The following is a 14,214-nucleotide window of genomic DNA, read 5'->3' as shown; positions in this document are numbered from 1 at the left end:
TTTCATGAAATTCTTCTGTGTCTTCCAATTCCTTTCGATACAGTGACTCAGTATATTCCTTCCATCTTCTTTTAATACTTCCTGGATCATTTAACATTCTGCCGGAAAGCATCCTTGATTATAGCAACTCGAGGTTTGAATTTGTTCTTCAGTTCCTTGAGTTTAAGATATGCTGAGCGATAGGGTTTATTGCTGGGGGGTGGGGCATGAGGAACTTCTTGGATGAGATGTGTGGTGGCCAATGAAATGTAACAGAAAACACTCCACCAACCATGGCTGCTTAAGACAGGAATTTAAAACCATTGCCTCATGTTATGAGTTGGATTGTTGTTGTTAGGTGTTGTCGAGTTGAGTATGACCCATGGTGAGTCTATGAACAATAGTTCTGAACCCTGTCCTCACTTTCCGACACACACAAGCCCACTGCTGCAGTCACTGTGTCAGTCCACCTGGGTGAGGGTCTTCCTCTCCTTCGCTGACTCTCTACTCCAAGCGTCATGTCCCTCTCCAAGAACAGCCCCTCCTAACAACATGCCCAAAGTATGTGAGATGAAGATTTATCATCTTTGCCTCCAAGGAACACTCTAGCTGCACCTTCTCCAAAACATATCTGTTTGTTCTTTCGGCCGTCCATGGGATATTCAGTGCTCTTCTCCAAACCACAGTTCAAAGGCAGTGATTTTTCTTCCGTCATCCTTCTTCATTGTCTAGCTCTCAGATGCATAGCAGGTGATTGAAAAGGCCATGACCTGAATCAGGTGTATCACAGTTCTCAAGCTGACATCACTGCTCCTCAGTAATTCGGAGAGGCCTCTGACAGCAGACTTTCCCAGTGCAAAACGTCTCCTGATATCCTTACTCCTGGTACCAGGAGTATTGATTGTGGATTCAAGGAAGAGAAAGTTATTGACAATATCAATCTTTTCTCCATCTATCATGATGTTGCCCATCTGTTCAGTGGTACAGTTTTCATTTTCTTCATGTTGAGATGTCATCCATATTTATTTTTCTGTTAGTATTAATGTAATTTAAGAAATAGTACCCTTAAGTAATTCACAACTGTATTTATCATTTTTGTCTGTGATAGAAGTTGACACAGATGTAACTAAGGATTCTGTATGGTCTGGCAAGGAGGCAGCCCACGGGGAGACATGGCTACATGAGCCACCACACTGAGGACACTCGCTCCAGGGAAGCCACTGAGGTCACAGGGTGTGTGGTGTGGCTGCCTGAATACCAAGACAGGTCCACTTAATGGGTCTCTGCTGAAACCCTTCCCAGGTCATTTTTCTTCTTAGAATCAAGCTGATTCTGAAATATGCACAGTAATTCAAAGGTCAAGATCAGCTGTGTATACAGCGTCATCCCTGCACCGCGGACCAGTGCAGGCCGGGTGACCCCTGATCCCCACAGTGCTGCCCAGCAGAGCTTCAGATGCTTCACCTGGTTCTCACGCAATAAGCTTCTCGTGTAGTCACTGGCCAGGAGCGGGGATCAGGTGGTGCTGCCCAGAGGCCACGCGGACCCAGACCCCGAATGAGCAGTGCTGTGTCAGCCCTGGTGCTGGATCGTTCTGTGATGGCTGCAGCAGAAACATGGCCATCCCCAGGAGCTGGACCTGGACCGAGACCTGGGGACATGCTGTGACAGCACCTGGCATCGTCTCTAACCAGGTGGTGTGGTGAGCAAATGGGATTAAAAAAGAAAACAAACGCACTGCCCTTCCATCAATGCCAGAAATGTGGTCACACTGGGAACATGGTGGTGTGAACTGGCCTTTGGTGGCTGAGGAGCCAGGGTGTCCACTTGGTGACACGTGGTGCTTGTGGTCTGGAAGCAGAATGCTGGTGGCGTGAGTCAGGTGTGATCGGGATAAACTAAGAACATTTCCCTCTTCTGCATGAGAAAAAAAATCTCAGTGCGTCTCTAGCAATGTCCCAACAGCACTTTGATGGATGGAGGGTTCACAGTGCTGCTGTGTCACCAGGCTGGTAGATGTCATGATGCTGGTAGGTGACACGGCTCACAGAGAGGTCATGATGCTGGTAAAGGACACAACTCACAGGCAGGTGTCATGATGCCGGCAGGTGACACAATTCACAGACAGGTGTCACGATGCCGGCAGGTGACGTGGCTCACAGACAGGCGTCACGATGCCAGCAGGTGACACAACTCAAAGACAGGTGTCACCAGGCTGGTAGATGACATGCCTCACAGCCAACACAACCTTGGCAGACAGACTGCATCCTGAAGGACAGATGCCAAAGCATCTCAATCTGATAAAAGAAGCAAAATACACTGCAGCTGAAAGCCTTTGTCCCTGAGCTGTAATTGACTGAAAGCTGACCCTCCAGTGAGTTTCCAAGACTGGTGGCCCCCTGGAGGGTTAGGAGGTGTGTTGCCAACACAAAGGCTGGCTGTTTGAACCCACCAGTTGCTTCAAAGGAGAAAGATGGGCAGTCTCCTCTTGTGTAATCTATAGCCTCTGAGAACCCGCTGGAAGGTCAGTTACGAGTAGATTCCAACTTGACGTCAGTAAGTTGAACTGAGGTGAATCACAGAGAAGGAGAGTGGCCATCTTTGTCCTCAGAGTCACTAGTGGATTTGAACAGCCAGAGGTTCTGGTTTGGGTCAGCAGAACCTATGACCCTGATAGACTATGCCACCAGGGTTCCCTAAGTAAATACAGTGTTGTGTGCAGTTGAGTGGACTCATCCTGACGTATCTTGACTTTAAGGTCTCTGACAGTTCAAGGCCACTGTCACTGTCATGTCAATCCATCTTATTGAGCGCCTTCCTCTTTATCTGATCCTCCACCCTTCCCAGCATGATGTCTTTTTCTAAAGGCTGGTCCCTCCTGACAACACAGTGAAAATATGTGAAACAGAGTTTCATTATTGTTGCCTCCAAGGAACATATATGTTGTTGCTTGGTGTCACTGAGTCACGTCCTCATAGCGACCCTACGAACAAAAGATCTGAACCTTGTTCTGTGCTGTTTCATCCTCACACTTCCCGACACGCATGAGCTCACTGCAGCAGTCACCGTGTCAATCCACCTGGCCAAGGGTTTTCCTCTCCTTCACTGACCCTCCACCCTTCCCAGCATCATGTCCTTCTCCAAGGAATAACACCTCCTAGCAACATGTCCAAAATATGTGAGGGGAAGTCTCATTCTTGCCCCCAAAGAGCACTCCGGCTGCACCCTCTCCAAGACTTATCTGTTTATTGTTTCGGCCGTCCATGGGATGTTCCACAGATCAAAGGCATCAATTCTTTTTCTGTCATCCGTATGCATTGTTCAGCTCTCAGATACATAGGAAGTGATCAGAAACACTATGTCCTGAATCAGACACACCTTAATCCTCAAATGAACATCATTACTCCTCAACAATTTGGAGAGGTCCCTAACTGCAGACTTTCCCAATGCAATGTGTCTCCTTATTCCCTGAATTCTGGTACCAAGAGTGTTAACTGTGGATCCAAGTAAGCCAAGGTTGTTGACTGTTTCAATCTCTTCATCCATCATGATGTTGCCTACTGGCCCAGTGGTAAGAATCTTTGTTTTCTTGACATTGAGATGCAATCTTCTGCAGTAAGTGCTTCAAGTCCTCCTTACTTTCAGCAAGCCAGGTTTTTTCATCTGCATAAGGTAGGTTATTGATGAATCTCCCTCCAATTCTGATACTACACTCCTTCTCACATAGTCCAGCTTCTCAGATAATTTTCTCAGTATACAGATTGAATAGGTATGGAGCAAGAAAACAACCCTGGTACAATCCACTCCCAGTTCCAAACCACCCAGTGCTCCCCTGCTCCATTCGCACAACAGCCTCTTGCTCGAGATATAGGTTCTGCATGAACACAATAAAGTGCTCTGGGATTCCGATTCTCAACGTCAGACACAATTTGTTATGATCCACACAGTCAAATGCCTTTGCATAGTCAATAGACATTCTTCTGGTATCCCTTACTTTCAGCCATTAAGACAGACTAGGAGGCAGGATGAACCATCTACTTCCTACATAACAGGCCTTCGAAAACCCTATAAACACTACATAAAGAGGAGAGTTATAGTAGTGTAGTGGCAGAGCCCAGATGGAAGTCAGGTGAAATGAGGAAAAACAATTACAAACATCCTTTAACAACTGGAACATGGAACATACATAGCTTGAGTGTTGGAAAACTAGGAATTGTTAAAAATGAAACAAAACACACAAATATTGACATACTAGGCTTTAGTGAGATGAGATGGACCAGCTTTGGCCATTTTGAATGAGATAATCCAGGCCATGATCTTTGCAATTACTTGCTATGCATCAGAGAGCTGGACAATGACTAAAGATGACAGAAGAAGAATCGATGCCTTCAAATTGGTGGTGCTAGAGAAGGGTCTTGAACATACCATGGAATGCCAAGAAAACAAGTAGATCTGTCTTGGAGAGGATGAAGCCAAGTTTCACCTTGGAGGCTAGGATTTAAAGGCTTTGTCTCACATACTTTGGGCATGAGGCTAGGAGAGACTGGTCCTTGGAGAAGGACATCATGCTTGGAAGGGTGGAAGGACAGTACAGGAGACGAAGACCTAGGATGAGATGGATTGACTCAGTCATTGGGGCAATGGGGGTAGGTGTGTCAGAGTCAGTGAGACTGGCTCAGGACAGGGCAGGCTTCAGAACTGTTGTACATACAGGGAAGCTATGGGTCGCAGGTGATTCAACAGCACATAGCAACAACAATAACAAGGACAACAGTACTATGCAGGAAATGAAAAACAGAAGAAGAATGGTGGTGTATTTATAGTAAAAAAAGTAAATTTTAAATTCTACCCTGAAATACAAAGTTGGGATAGGAATATATCCAAACACATACAAGGAAGACCTGTTAGCACGACTATTATTCAAATATTTGCTCCTACATCTAGAGCCAAAGAGGAAGAAATTGAGAATTTTTGCCAAATCTTGCAGTCTGAAATTGACCAGACATGCAGTCAAGATGTGTTAATGGTAATTGGTAACTGGAAAGCGAAAGTAGGAAGCAGAGAACAAGGAACAGCAGTTGGAAAATAAGGGCTTGGTGACAGAAATGAGGGTGGAAATAGAATGATTGAATTTTGTGTTTACAATGATTTATTCATTGCAAACACCTTTTTTAAAAGAATATGTATAGAAATTAAAATGTTTTAGTCAGCAGGGGTGGGGTGGGGAGGAGGGAACAGGAAGGACTTTTGCTTGAAGGAGTCCTGCACTGGGTTGTTGGTGAGTACCACTGAGTCGGAAACGACCCATAGCTGACCCGCCAGCGGGTTTTCAGAGGCAGTTAACTGCACACAAGGAGACTGCCCATCCTTCTCCCGCAGAGCGGCTAGTGGACTCGAACTGCATGCCTTCAGGATTGCAGCACAGCTTCTTGCCACTAGGCCACCAGAGCTCCCTATGGATTCGATTATTCCTGCTACAATATGCATTAATTTGAGTGGACCATGATTTTCAGCATTTTCGATGTAATGTTATTATGAGGACTTTGCATGATTTTAACTCATAAAGGAAACAGTTGTAAAGGGATTAAGAAGGTCCCACCTGCCGAATCCCTCCACTAACGCTCGCTCTGTGCCTAGTTCCTGAGTTTGCTGGTACAATAGCAGTAGTTGATGGTCTGTTCCACAATCAGCACCTGGCCTAGTTTTCACAGGTAATACTGAGCTGTGCCAGTGATTCTTTTCACAGATGTAGTTAATCTGATTCCTATGCAGACCACCATATGAGGTCCATATATACAGTTCTGCATTTATGTTTCTTATAAAAGGTATTTGCAATGAATAAATCATTGACTGTACAAAATGCTATCATTTTCTCTCCAGCCTCACTCCTGTCACCAAACCCAAGTTTTCCGACTACTGATCCTTCTCCATTGCCAATATTTGCATTCCAGTGTCATTCGTGCATCCTGGATGCATGTGTGGCCGATCTCTGATTGCAACAGTTGGAAGAAATGATCCATTTCTTGCTCCTTGGCTCTGGTTGTTGGTGCATATATTCGAATGATGGTGATATTGACAAGTGTTCCTTGTGCATGTATGGATTTTATCCTGTCACTCACAACATGAATCTGAAAATGGTCTTTTTAACTATGAATCGACCTCATTTTTCCTCATCAGTTCATTTCCAGCGTAGTAGATCGTATGATTGTCTGCTTCAGAATGCCCCATGCTAATCCATTCATTTCTCTAGCACCTCGTATGTCAATATTCATGTGCTGCATTTCTCCTTCAGCAATATCTAATTTACCTACACGCATGCTTCTCACATCCCACCAACTAGTGTCTGCTGCCAGCTGTTCCCCTCCTCTGTGTCTGCCAGCCAGAGGGCTCGGCCTCCGGTGCCATAGCTGCTCATCTACTCTCAGTGCTCTGTTGTGCACAGGGGTTTTGAAGGCTTGTGGTCTCAGAAGTGGCTGGCCAATCCTTCTCCTTAGTCTGCCTTAATTTTTTTCTTTTTTCTGGAGGCTAATACGAAGTTTATTCTATGCCTCTCGAAGAGTCAGGAAGGGAGAGGATACGCATTCTCCAGAAGGGCCTGGTTTGGTGGCATTGGACCTCTGAAGGGCATCTTCCTGGCAGCAGGGAGAGCACGGGGTTCGGGGGGTGGGGAACTCCGGCTGTTGGCCTTGGAGGGTTCCGGATTGGCCCTTAGATGGACAGGAAGGTCCCCAGGCAGATGTGGATTCTTCTCGGGGTGAAGGGGTTCTTCCATTAGCTCGAGCTGAGTGGGGCAGAGAGTGGACACAGGAGTCCAGATGAGAGCGGAAGAGGTCACTTTGCAGAGTTTGGCCCAAAGGATTCTTCACTACCAGCTCCACAGACAGCACTCTGTAGATGGGGTGCAACACATGCCGGATGCGCCCCACACCCAAGTCCGTGTTCATGACAACTCTGATTCCAGTGGGTGTTACGTAGCGAAGGAGTTTGTAACAGCGAGTTTGGAAGGCCAGGAAGCCATCTTTCCTGTCCAGTGGGGACATCTTGCTGACAAATGATAGGCTAGAGAAGAGCTTGTACCCTCCTCCTCGGGTGTCCCTGCCTCCTTCCTGCGGTGCCACTCACTGTAGTCCAGTCACATGCTCCAGTCCGCTCATTGGAATTGCTCCAGAGACCGTCACTGGCCCTTAACTTAGAGGTTTAACTTACAGCAATATTTACTCAACGGTGTTGATTGTATATCCACGTCAGAGGAAATTGTTGATAATTTTGATCTTTTCTCCACTGATCATGATGTTGCCTATTCGTCCAGTGAAAAGAATTTTTGTTTTCTTGACATTGAGGTGCGATCCATATTGAAGGCTGCAGTCCTTGACCTTCTGCAGTAAGTGCTTCAAGTCCTCCTCCCTTTCGGCAGACAAGGTTGTCTCGTCTGCATAACACAGGTTACTGATGAGTCTTCCTCCAATCCTGATGCCACATTCTTCTTCACAGAGTTCAGCTTCTCAAATAAGTTGCTTGGTCTATGGATTGATTAGGGGTAGAGAAACGATACAACTCTGATGCAGACATTTCTTAATCAATCTTAAACTATTTTTTAAATTTTGCTTTTAACCTCCAATCCTAAGCAACCACCATTCTGCTTGCTGCTCTAGAGATTTCCATATCCTGAAGTTTCATCAGCCAAACTTTGAAACTCATTGTCTTCGAATCGGCACTGACTGACAGCGGACCTTCATTAGGTTTCGGAGGAGACTGTTCCTCTTGATCCTGGAGGATTAGAACTGTTAGAACAGCCTCTGTGGTTAGGAGTGCGACCTCCCACAGACCAGGCCGCCAGAGCCCTTCATCCGGCCACAGCGTGAGGCCTGTTCTGTCTGCTTTCGTGCACTGTCAAGGTCCATCTGTGCTGTGTGTTGTAGATCAGGACTTCCCTTCTTCCTCTCCTCAGAATTCACATCCCTTGTGGTCACATCACTCCTTGTTTAACACTGCTTTGCGTGCTTATCTCGGGCTTCATTTTGATTACTTGTCCTTTGATGAGCCTGGTTTCTACCTTTGGTTATTATGAGTATGTTTTCATTTCTCTTGAGAATATACGTAAGAACGGAGTTGCTGAATCATTTGTTAACCTATGTTTAGTCATTTGAAGACTTCCCAGAATATTATAAAATTCACGTTTGCACACCAGCAGTGTGTGAGGGTTCCCGTTTCTCCACATGTTCACCAACACTTGTGTTTTGGCCTTTGACTCTGGTTATATTAGTGCCTACGGCTTTGGTTTTCATTTCCCTGATAATGTATCACGTTGTTGTTAAGTGCTGTCGAGTCACAGACGACTCACAGCGACCCTATGAACGAAAGACCTGAACACTTGTATGACTTTCACCATTTCTCCACATTCATAGAGTTTTCGGAGGCAAGCTATTATGGAAGTGGATGCCACTCCTGCCTCCAAGCTTGTTTTAATCAGGGAGCTCCACCAAACACTGTCCACCATGGGTAACCACTATCACATCTGACACATAAGTGTCACAGTGTTCAGCTTCACAGCAACCACAAGTTACCTCAGTACGGCAAATGGACAGACCAGGGCTATACGACCTAGAAGAATGTTTGACCAAAAACCAATTAAAACAAGGCCTGAGGGTCACAGATTCAAATCACCCACAGTGAGCATCTTTTCTGTGTGCTGCTTGTCCATTTGTTGATTACTAGTCCTTTTAAAATGGGATAGTATTTTTGAGTTGTATAATTTCTTTATATATTGTAAATATAAGTCCTTTGCCAGAAAAATTCTTTTCTCCCTTTTGGGTTGTCTTTTTATGATCTTGATAGTATCTTCGGCAGCACAGAAGTTTTTAATTTAATGAAGACTTACAGTTTTATTTTTCTATAGTCCACATTTCTTCATTAACAGTTTCTGTTACACGTTAGGGTATCCTCATCAGAGAAGCCTTTGCTAAATCCAAGGTCAAGAAAAGTTGTCCATATAGTGTTTTTTTCTAAGAATTTTATAGTTTTTGCTCTTACATGTAAACCTTTGATTAACTTTTAATTTTTTTCCTTTTAGTTAATTTTTATATTTGAGGTAAAGATTCAACTTTATTGCTCCAGCATCATTTTACTAGAGATTACCTTGCCTTATGAGAGAGCTCCTACTTACGGCTTAGTAGGAGAGAGTTGGACTGTCAAGGCCAGAGCTCATAATTCACAACCTCCTGGAGGGCACTTGCATTTAAGGCCAAGCGGCTGGACTCTGTAAGACGGGCTCTCTTGTTTTGGTTGAGGGTCAGTGTGGAATGCTTGGTTGTTTATTATTTAAGCCTCTTGTTTAGAGTCAACAAGACCTCCTAGAGGGCCCATGTATTTAAAAGTTGGGCCTGAGGGATTATATTTTAATCCCTTGTTACTATATTTTGGAGGAACATTATTCTAAATCATACAGCACTCTTATGTCAACTTGCTTGTACTGAGGTAATCTGGGTTTGCCGTGATGCTGAACTTTATGCCTTTGGGGTCTCAAATGCCATAATGGTTGCCCAAGGTGGCCGGTGTTTGGTGGAGCTCCCAGTTTAAGACAGGTTTGGAAGCAGGAATGGTATTCACTTCCTAAACCACATGCCTCTGGAAATTCTATGAACTTGGAGAAACAATGATAGTTATAGAAAGGCCTCAAGTCTTTTGTTCATAGGGTCGCTATGAGTCGTGCTCAACTCGACAGCAATCAACAACAGAATTGTTTCCTTGCTCCTTCACATGCTAGCCTCATGGTCAAAGTCTAGGTTTCACACGAGCATGGTCAAGTGTTTTGGGACTCTCATTCTTCTTCTTGTTAGCCATAATTTGATATGATTCCCACAGTCAAATATCCTTGCATAGTTAATAAAGCACAAATAGACATCCTTCTGGTATTCTTTGCTTTCAGCCAGGATCCACCTGACATTAACAAAGATATCCCTGGTGTCACAGCCTCTTCTAAATCCTGCTTGAACTTCTGGCAGTACTAAGTACTGTGCTAGGTGTTTTTTAATTATATTCAGCAGTATTTTTGCTTTGTGCCTAATATTTGAGCAATAATTTCTGCATTCTGTTGGATAACCTTTATTGAGAATGGGAACATATACGGATCTCTTCCAGTCAGCTGGCCAGAGTGGTGTCCTCCAAATTTCCTGGCACAGACTGGAGAGCATGTCCAGGGCTGCAGAAGTCATTTGGCACATGCCAATTGGTTATCCCATCAATTCCTGGGGCCTATGTTCTGCCAGTGCCTTCACTGAAGCTTGAACTTCTTCCTGCATTACCAGGGGCTCTTGACTGTGTTTCCTGAAATATCTCAGTGTTGGCCAGTTCTTTCTGTACAGTGATCCTGGGTGTTGGCTCCATCCTCTTTTTTTACCTTCTCTTGACATTTATGGTGTCATTCAAGATTTTGCCTATAGCATCCTTAAGTACTGCAACTTGAGACTTGAGTTTGCTTTTCAATTCTTTCAGTTTGAGAAATGCTGAGCAAGTTCTTCCTTTTTTATTCTCCAATCCCAGTCTCTGCACATTCCATTCTAATACTTTGTCTTCTTGAGCTGCCCTTTGAAATCATCTCTTTAGCTCTTTTACTTCAGCATGTTTTCTCTTTGTTTCTCGACGCTCTAGTACAATTCTCAGAGACTCTTCTTATATCCATTTTGGTTTCTTCTTTCTCTTCTGTCTTTGTAATGACCTTTTGCTCTCTTCATGGGTGATTTACACAACCCATCTGGTCTTTGATTACAGGTGTTCAATGCTTCTTATTCCGAAGATGATTTTGAAATTCAGGTGGAATAGACTCAAGATCATATTTTGGTTCTTGTGGTCTTGTTTTAATTTTCTTCAGCGACAGTTTGAAATTGCACATGAGTAATAATAGATGGTCTGTTCCACAGTCAGCACCTGGCCTAGTTTGGACTGCTGATATTGAGATTCTCCAATGCTTGCTTCCACAAATGTAATTAATCTGACTCTTATTCAATCTACCAGGTGAAGCCCATGTGTAAAGTCACTGTTTGTGTTTTTTTAAAAAAAATATATTTGCATGGTACAACCACCATGGAAGGCTACGTGGTGCTTCCTCAAAAGCTGCAAATAGAGTTCACAATTAAGGTTGCATAGTGGAAGGTACTTGGGGCGGTGGGAGGGATGCGGGGGGATTGTGTACCAGGGAGGGAGTCTTTCTTTTGAAGAGAGGAGCGAACTGGGGGGTGGGGGGAGAGGGCTGGGCGGGTAGAGAAGTGCAGCAATGAATGAATGGAAATCCAAATTCTCTGTAAATGTTCATTAAAATTATTTTTAAAAAGCTGCAAATAGAAATACCATTTGACCCAGCAATTCCACTACTGGGAATATACCCCAAAGAGACCATAACTGCTACCCAAGCAGATATATGCACACCTATGTTTATTGCGGCTTTGTTCGCAACAGCAAGGAGTTGGAAACAACCTAAGTGCCCATCAACAAACGAATGGATAGAGAAGCTGTGGTATGTTCACACAATGTAATTCTACACTGCATTGAAAAACAAGGAACTTATACAATATTATTCAAAATGAGTGACCCTGGAGGACATTATGCTGAGTGAAGTATCTCAGTCACAAAAGGACAAATACTGCATGATGCCACTGTTGTAAAACAGGACTGACCTCAGGGTTGGGGGGAAACTGAGAAAGATGGGATAAATAATGTATACTGCATTGAAACAGATGAGGGAGAAACTGTTTAAGAGGGGAAAATTATTAGGTATTTTTGTCATGACAGGAGTCCAGAGCAAGGCTGCATAGTGGAGTGGACCTTGGAGGAGGGTTTGTAAAACAATGAGATAATTTTTCTTTTACTTTTCCAAGAGGGTAGTGTACTGGGCGGGAGGGTTGGGAGGAGAGAAAAGTGCAACAATGAATGAATGTAAATCCAAAGTCTCTGTAAATTTTCATTGAAAGTAATAATTTTTTTAAAAAAGGTATTTGCAATGAATAAATAATTGAAAAGACAAAATTAGATCATTTGATTTCTAGCCTCATTTCTGTCACCAAGTCCGTACTTTCTGACTAATATTCCTTCTTCATTATTTCCTACTTTTGCATTCCAGTCACCAATCACAAAAGCCCACCTGCCAAGTTCCAAATGGTTTAAACAAGAGGCTCCCAGCCCACAACTGACTGTAAATCAAATTAAAAAGACCCACCTTCTGTATCCTAACTGCTTCAAACAAGAGGCTCCTAGAATCCCCTGCCCCACATCTCATGCAATTTAGTGCCTCTGAAAACCTGCTGGAAGGTCAGCTATGAGTAGATTCTGAGTCTACAGCAAACAACAAAAATCATTTAGCCATTGCAATAAGAAAAGAAATCTTAAGAAACGAACAAAGCTCATTGTTTTCGAGTCAATTCATCTCAGTGATGTCTTATCCGGTGTCCCAGGCTGTGAATCTCCATGGAAGACTTTGGCCTGAGAAGTAGCTGGCAGATTTGAACCAATGATCTTATGGTTAGCAGCACAACAGATAACACCTGATGCAACCAGGGCTCCTAAGACAAGAAGAGACTGACCAAGAAAAAAGATTGAGAACATTTGCAACATAAAAAAAGGAACACTTTTCAACCATTACAAGACATCTTTAAAAACCTGAAAATCTAAGTTACAAACTGACAGGAGATACTAACGAAAGATATGGGAGCAAACCTCCTACAGAAAAATGGGCATGAGGGCAACAGCTGTTTCCCAGAGAAGGAGACCAGTACTACCCACAGACACATGCAAAGGTGTCTAAGACCAGCAGTCAGCAAGTGCAGCCCAAGACCCCAGAAGCTTCTCAGATTCAGTCAAGGGCAGGATTAGAAGGTCTGACCTCCCCAGGCTGATATAATTGTGAGGACCCTTCGAGCTCATGGACATCCTTGATGGAACAGAAGTTGTCCCCAGCTTTGGAAAACAGCTGTTAGCTCCTACGATTCACCAACCCTAGGATCATAAATCCTGCCCCTCGGTGCAGACACGAAAGAGGCACAGCATAAAGGAGACAGATGTGGGAACATTGCCAGAAGCTCTGGCAGAAATAACCTAAAGGCACAGCCGAGGCATCAGGTGCAGAATCTGTGACATGTTCACCAAGAAACTTTGTTACAGTAAGACCCATGAGGAGGCGAATCTCAGCAGAGAGAGAGGCACAAAAAGTCCAAGTCTCCTGACAAAATGCAAGATGTTTTTCCTGAAAAGTGGAAATGCCCAAATTATCAGTTCAAACTCGCTGTGGTGCACTGGCTCCCAGCTGGCCCTCCAGTGGTGTTACGGGCTGTAAACCGCACGGAGAATGACTGGCTTTCTCCCACAGAGCAGTGCATGGGTTCAAGCCGCCTGTCGGGGTTGGCAGTGCAGCTCCTCACCACGTGGCCACCAGAGACAGACTATGTTTAGAACACGGGTTTAAAAGGTCGCTTTTATATAGGATCACTGAGTTGCAGGTGACTCGATGGCACAACAACAACAGGATACCAAAACCCAGGTCAAACCATTGTTGTCGAGCCAGCTTCAACTCATCGTGAGCTCTGGAGTCTTAGCGTAAGGAGCTGCGCTGCAGTCCCAAAGGCAGGGGTTCAAACCCACCAGCTGTTCCATGGGGGATGGGCACTCTCCTCCATGTGATTTACAGCCTCTGAAAACCAGCCGGCAGGTCAGCTGTGAGTCAGCTCTGATTCGGAGGCAGTGAATTTGAATTTTTGTTTGAGAACTGCTTCCTCCCTCTCATAGAGTGGCCGGTGGTTTGAAGTCTCCAACCATCAACCTGGGCTCTTTCTAGGACCTGAGTCAGGATCTGAGCCGCCACTTCCTCCACACAAGAGCAACAGGCTTCTGCAGACTGCGTTCAGACAACACAAATGCATCCATTCCGTTGCCCGGGTGTGCCCTAAACCACAGCTCTCACCTGGGAAGACTCACATCTGCCTGTGTCCCCCAGAGAAACTTCCCACAGATGCCCAAGCAGAGACTACCTGCATGGGCAGGTGTGCCCAGCAGAAGGACGGGCAGGCCGTGGAGGAGGCTCGGTGGGCAGGCGTCCACCCTGCCAGCCCCACGGGCACGGTTCCTCTCACAGCCGGCATGCCCAGCAGCAGGGGGTGGGGCCTCTCGTCCTGGGCAGCTCCCCACCCAGGGGACGGCAGGGCAGAGGGATGGAGGGTGCGGAGGGAAGAAGCTACAGCGAAGATGCCAGCA

The 14,214-nt window shown here is 44.9% G+C and overlaps 1 protein-coding gene across 1 annotated transcript in view; it reads right to left on the bottom strand.

Annotated features, from left to right (window-relative positions):
* Positions 1 to 14,214, bottom strand: part of TTLL8 (tubulin tyrosine ligase-like family, member 8) — a 118,468-nt gene that overhangs the window by 15,914 nt on the left and 88,340 nt on the right. The gene's annotated exons all lie outside the window — the stretch shown is intronic.

Source organism: Elephantulus edwardii, unplaced genomic scaffold, assembly GCF_000299155.1.
Source record: "Elephantulus edwardii isolate Elephantulus edwardi_28Jun2011 unplaced genomic scaffold, EleEdw1.0 scaffold00064, whole genome shotgun sequence".
Lineage (NCBI taxonomy): Eukaryota > Metazoa > Chordata > Mammalia > Macroscelidea > Macroscelididae > Elephantulus > Elephantulus edwardii.
Note: the sequence above shows the minus strand (reverse complement) of the source record. Positions and strands in the feature narration are given on the sequence as shown.